Here is a 6,201-nt window from a genome sequence, read left to right as displayed (position 1 = left end):
TCCGGCCATGCCGTCACTACAGTTGCAATCTCTGCCAGGCCAAAGGTTTGGGGCTGCACCGTCAACATCTGCAGTTCCTTGATGAACGGCTAGCCAGCTACTTCTCAGAAAGGACAAAGCGGCAGAAACAAAAATCAAGGATGATAAGTACTTGGTCATTTCCTTGTTCTACAAAAGCCCTTGAAAACCCAGACCTTCACTGGGCTGCTTCCCTACCCCTTGCACCCCACATCACCATGGGTGATCTTTCTCTTCCTGGTGACTCTTTTTTTTCTCATTTCCTCATCTCTCCATACACAGGCGTTTTCAAGTCCTGCAAAGGCGTGGCCCCAACGTGTCGTCAAGAAACTCTGCTTCCTACAGGACAAAGGGAGGAGAGTTCCACCGGAATTCACTTCCTGTGTCCCTCACGGTCCTCCCTATGGGGCTCTCCCAGCTCAGCCATGGCAAGTCCCAAAGGAGACTAAGGGATGGAATCAAGTCCCAGGACTGAGAGTGAAGGTGGGTGCTGTCCTCTGTGGCACCTGACTCCCAACGTCAGTCTGGGGTCCTTTATAGTCCAGCCAGCTGGGAGGGGAAAGAGCATCAAGCATCACACGGGGTGGAGGGAGTTAACTCTGTGCCTCACTTTCCCCCAGGCCAGACCCCTCCTCTTCCATGCTAAGTGGCTGTGGAAGCTTCTCCATTCCATACTCTTGGCAGCTGCTTCAGATGAACTAAAGTTGGCACCTTGATTTGAGTGGCTTAAACAACACGTACTTCTTTGCTTCTCTGTTTTGGAGGTGCCAGGGGGACAGAGACACCATAACCATGTCAGGGAAACTTATGAAAGGCTTCGAAATGGGTAGAAAAAAATTGCTGTGTGTCCTGTTTAGCTCATCCTCCTGGATTACGTCCACTTTCTTTAGTCTTTGAGCTATTTCACATCTCTGAAAGTTGTAGAAAATGAATGATATTTCAAATGATTCTTTTCTGTAGGAGAGCAGATGAATCGTGTTTGCTGGGAATGCAGTTGATTCATGCTGCGTGGATAGATTATTTCTGCATCTTTTTCTAAATTCATTTCAGCTTTTTTGATTGCCTATGGATATGAGTTCTTTAAATTCTCCTTTGAATAACGGTAGTATCTTACCAACTGTCTCATTAATTAAGGAGTTCAGTAAAAATCTCTGATGCGTATTCATTTTATATTTATGCATGAGTCGCAATTTTACCTTTTAAATATATATATATAAAATTCTTTAACAACTAAAAACCTCCAGACGGAGGAGGAAAACCCTGTGATACATTATACTCCCCTGCTTCTCAGGAGCCTACACGCAGGGCAAGGAGTGCTCATTCTATTTTGCTGCTAAAGACACTGACCCACAGAGGGAACTCTCAGATACCAGAGACCATGTTGCCAGAAATGGCAGAGCTGAGAATTCGAATCCAGGTCAGCTGGATCTTAAAACCTGCGTTCTTAACCACTGTGCCCGTCTCCCATCCCGCCGTTCCTTCAGGCCAATGGGATATCGACAGGGCAGATATTAACACCTTTTTCATCTGGTAAGTGATGAAACTGAGGCTCAGAGACGTTGAATGACTTAGAGGTAAATCTGGGTGCAGATCCCCATTCTGGACCTCTATTTCTTCGGTCATTTTTATATCATCCAACTGAGTGTGTTTTTTCTAGCTAGAATGTTCCTTGAACATCTGTTCTAGCTTTTTGTTTTGTTAGGGGGGGGAAAAAAAAAAGGCCGGGAAGATTACTAGGTGGTTTTGGTTCCTAAAATGCTCTCTGAACCTTTATTCATAGTAGCATAAGTGAAGCGGGAACCTGGGCCAAAGCGGGCAGCATCTGTCTTGTAGGGTTCAGGCCCTGGAAAGGATAGAGCTGCAGAGCTGGCACGGGACATCCCTCTGGGGCCGCAGGAAGGTCACGGTCCATAGAGGTTCCCGCTCAGAGGGCCCTGCCCAGGACTTGCTAAAGCAAGCAGAGCAGGGCCAGGACTGAGAAGCATCTAGAATGTGGAAGACTCAAGGGCTTTGGGGTCAAGTGGGCCTCTGCTACTTATCCAGTGTGGGGCTTTGAGCATTAAATGTGTGACGTCCTTCTGGGCTTCAGTTTCTTCATCTGTAGTATGGAGGTCATAACCCCGACTTCACAGGGGGACCCCGGTCCAGCCTGCCTTCCGCTCAACCAAGCGCCATGCCTGTGGGCTGCTTCTGCCGGGGGCGGGCGCTCTTTCTCAGTTTGCTCATGTCATATGGGCCTAGACTGTCACTAACGGCTGGTGTGCAGAGGGGACCAGCCTCGGGACCACCTCACCTTTTCCTCACACTTCTTGCCTCCCTCCGTTCACTTCTGCAAGGTGGCTGCAACTTGTCACTGCCGGCAGGTCAAGTGTCGTTGACATCTACTCACGAAGGGTACGCAGGCCCAGGAGAGGAGGAGAGAGCGGCCAGCAGAGGCAGGCGTAGCACCAGGCCACTCCCCGAGCCTGAGCTGGGGCCTCCCCGATAACTCCGGTCAGGCTGGGGACCGGCCACCTTATGTCTATGTCCCAAAGAAAACCCACCCTGAGAGAAGCCCAAGGTCTGCCCTTGTCTGTTTAGCTGGCTTTGCCTGCTTGTCGCTTGCGTCACCCCCGGGCCCTTGCTGTTTTCGACTCCTGCAGGCCCGGGTCCTGCGGGAGTCCTCTGTAAACTTTACCTCTCGTCAATGGTCCCCGTTCAGGAAAATTGGCTCCTTTGACACCGTTTTAGACAAACCATAATGTGTGTGGAGCTGAAAGAGGTTCTATTTACAAGTCTGCAGGAAATAGCCCTGGGCAGAGGATGGTAATCGGAGGGGAGCGAGGACCGCCCCGGGGAGAGGGTGCAGTGATGAGCCGGGGCTGCCTCGGTCCCCAGGACCTGTGACGGCAGAACGATGGAGCGAGGGTGCCGAGGCCTTTCCTCGCTCCCTTCCAGGCATCCCGGGCCCTCAGCACCTGTGTTCCTCACACCCTCTCCCGAGATGCTCTCTTTTCCCCAGGTATCTGAGTGGCTCACGCTCTCACTGCCTTGAAGTTCTGGTTCAATTACGACCTCCGCTGATCAGCATTCCCAGCCTCCTATACAATCTCTCTCTCACAGACACACACACACGCATGCACCATACATGCACACGCACATGCACCACACATACAGATACACGTAAACACACACACACACGTACACGTGCGCACACACGTATACGGCATATGACTCAGTCCCTATTTACTTAACTGCTTTATCCGCCTTCACAGCACCCATCATCGCCAGCCACATTACTTCACGTGTTCCTGCCTGTCTGTCTATTCCTTCTACAACATAAGTTCCGCGAGGACGTGGGGCTTTGCTTCGTTCCCCGTTAAAGTAGTAGTGCCTAGAAGAATGCCTAGATGTAGACGGAGCTTGCTTAAAAAGTATTTAAGGAATGACTGGACAAAGGAACGAGTGAGTAAATGAATGAATGACTAGATCCAACATGAAGGGCCTCTTAGGTCCCCTCCCCTGATGCATCCTGTCTCCCCCAGTAGAGGTAGGCTCACTCAGGCGGGAGACCTTCAAGCTGAAGACACCACACACCCTGTTTCCTTGGACCTCCGAGCTGGTAGACGCCACAGGGAGTCACCCAGACAGCTGTTTACGAGGTGGTCCCAGCCAGAGAGCTGAGGCCGGGAAGTTGGGTGACGTGTCCGAGATCACGCGAGATCAAGGTAGGACGGAGCCAGGGTTTGGAGAGGTGCTGCTGCTCCTGGTCCTCTGGGCCCCCCGGCTTAGCAGATGAAAAGCGGGGAGCAGAGAGAGATTACAGACGACCGGGGTCTTCCGTCTGCCGTCCTGGGGGAGGCGGCCTTGGCTCCCGGGATTTTGCCATGCGGAGGAGGGGCACAGGTGGGGAAGGCCTGGCAGATTCCTCCTAAACCTTATGCTCGGCAGGACGCCACCCTGACTGGCTGGTCTTTGCTCCACTCACAGCTGCCAGTCTTCTGTCCTCAGCAGGTCACTGAGTCCCCCTGGGACCTCCCGATTATTGGTGGCCGTGACTAACGTTAGCCAAAATGAAAGAGCTCCTGGGCTGGCGCGAGCCCTCAGCAACCTGTCCCCTGGACAGAACAAGGACCAGACTCCTCTCGTCCAGGAAGGGAGGCCAGGCCCGAGAGAGGGTAGAGGCCAGTCACCTCAGGCTGGCCTCAGTATTTTTAGCATCTTCCCTCCTTTCGTCCTTCCCACAAGCCACTAGCTCACTCCTTGCCCAAATAACAGTCACCAAAATAGCCCTGGCAGTTGACTGAGGGGTACTGGGAGGGTCCCCTCCCTCCTGCTGGTCAGTCAGGCGTGAGCAGAGGTCCAGGGGTTGGGCGAGGCCCAAGCGGAGGCTGTTAATTGTACCTTTGGTCCGAAAAAAAAAAAAAATAGTTCTCCTCAGGGCTGATTCCAGCGGCGGTTCAGAGGACCCAGGTGCCTGCCTCTGGCGGGCCCCTGGGCTCACCAGGGAGGGACGCCTCTGAGTCTGGAGCAGGACGGCCCCCCTAAACGGCAGCAGCAAGGCGGGCAAGGGGACCAGAGAGAATGTCTTGCCCAGGTTTTGTTGTCACATCTGTCATACAGATCGGGAGACCGAGGGCCAGAGAGGACACATATGCTGAACTGTCACCTCCTCAGAGACCTTCGCTGACCACCCTGCCCCAGTCACCAGCCCCTGAGCTGCTCTCGTTTTCTTCAGAGCGCCGGTCACTGCTGGCACGACATTGTACATCTCTTTGCAGATGTATTTCTTGCCCTCCCCACTAGAAGTCAGCTCCCCGGACCAGTCAGCCCCTGGTCTTTTTGTCCCCACTGTGTCCTCTGCACCGAAACTCACACCTGGAACTCAATAAATTCAACATTAGCAAAGAACTGGATGAAGAAGAAAACAATGGCTTACAGCAGATCTGGCCAGTTCTCGACTTCTGCTGGGTGGTGAGAAGCCAGAGAGAGAGAATCAAGAAGCAAGGTCCCCACTGGGCAAGGTCCCCAGCGCCAAATTCCCTCAGCCAGGCCCAGACACCACTGAGAACAACCCTTCCCATGTGGCCAGCTGTCTAGTGATTCCTGAACCCGCAGCCGAGAGGCTCCCTGTTCATAACCATGAACCAAGCACTTTCTAACTGCTTTATTTATGTAACAGGCGATTCTGGCAGAAATCCTGAAAAGTAAGACCCATTATTATCTCCATTTTATAGGTGACGAAACCGAGATCCTGAGAAATGAAGCAACTTGGCCTAAATTGCATGGCCCCTAGGGATCAGTGCTGGGATTTGAGCCCAGGCTGGGATTTGAACCCAGGCAGCCTGGCCCCAGAGGCCCTGTCTTAATTTGTGCACATACAGCCTGTTGCTTAATGAGGCCCCTGACGCGCACATAGGTCGTGACCGTCCCTCAGCCGGCCCGGGCTCTCGTCGCCCTGCCCCCGTTCGCGATACCGTTCGTACCTTTTTTTTCTTCGACGGTGTGTAAAAGGGCTTCACGCGTGTCACCTCATTCGCTCTTCGCGACGCCCCTGAGAGGTGGTATCGTCATCCCTCCATCCACTCCCATTTTTCAGAAGTGGCATTAGAGGCCCACAGAGGCCTCCGTGGGTAGCGTCTCGTGGCTTCCTCTGCCCGCTTGGCCTCCCTTGCGCCTGCTCTGTGCCTTTCCTTGGTTTTGACGGGGGCCCCGGCTAACGTGTTTTCAGCCACTTGGCCTCTTGGCCCAGGAGGCAGCCCTGGCAGGAGCCCTCATCACCACCCGGTAGCTATTAAACACCTTCTTGACTTTTTATGAGCTTTGTCACCTTGCCACGCTCCGTGTTGCTTTTATGGCTGCACCATGATGGCAAATCATCAAGAGTAACAAATAAAAGTATAAGGGGTTGGATGCTTACCCATGACGCTATGGCAGGGTGTGAACTTGAACCCCTGCCCACGGCCTCCAGTAGCCCACCCTGTGCCCGGAGTCAAGGGATCTGGGTTCTGGGGCTCTTTCCGCTGACTTCTTTGTGTGTGCCTTGGATGCCCGATCTTGCCAACAAGGACAAGTATCTGTGCCTTGGGGTTTTTCTCCAGGGGTCCGGCTAAGATCATAGAATGAGACACAAGGTTTTAAAGTAGTGTCTGTAGGGGCGACCGCCCCGACTCCTTGCCCAGCTCAAATCTCTAAGTTTTCAAG

This window comes from Pteropus vampyrus, unplaced genomic scaffold (assembly GCF_000151845.1).
Source record: "Pteropus vampyrus isolate Shadow unplaced genomic scaffold, Pvam_2.0 Scaffold51, whole genome shotgun sequence".
NCBI lineage: Eukaryota > Metazoa > Chordata > Mammalia > Chiroptera > Pteropodidae > Pteropus > Pteropus vampyrus.
This window is presented reverse-complemented; position numbering follows the sequence as displayed.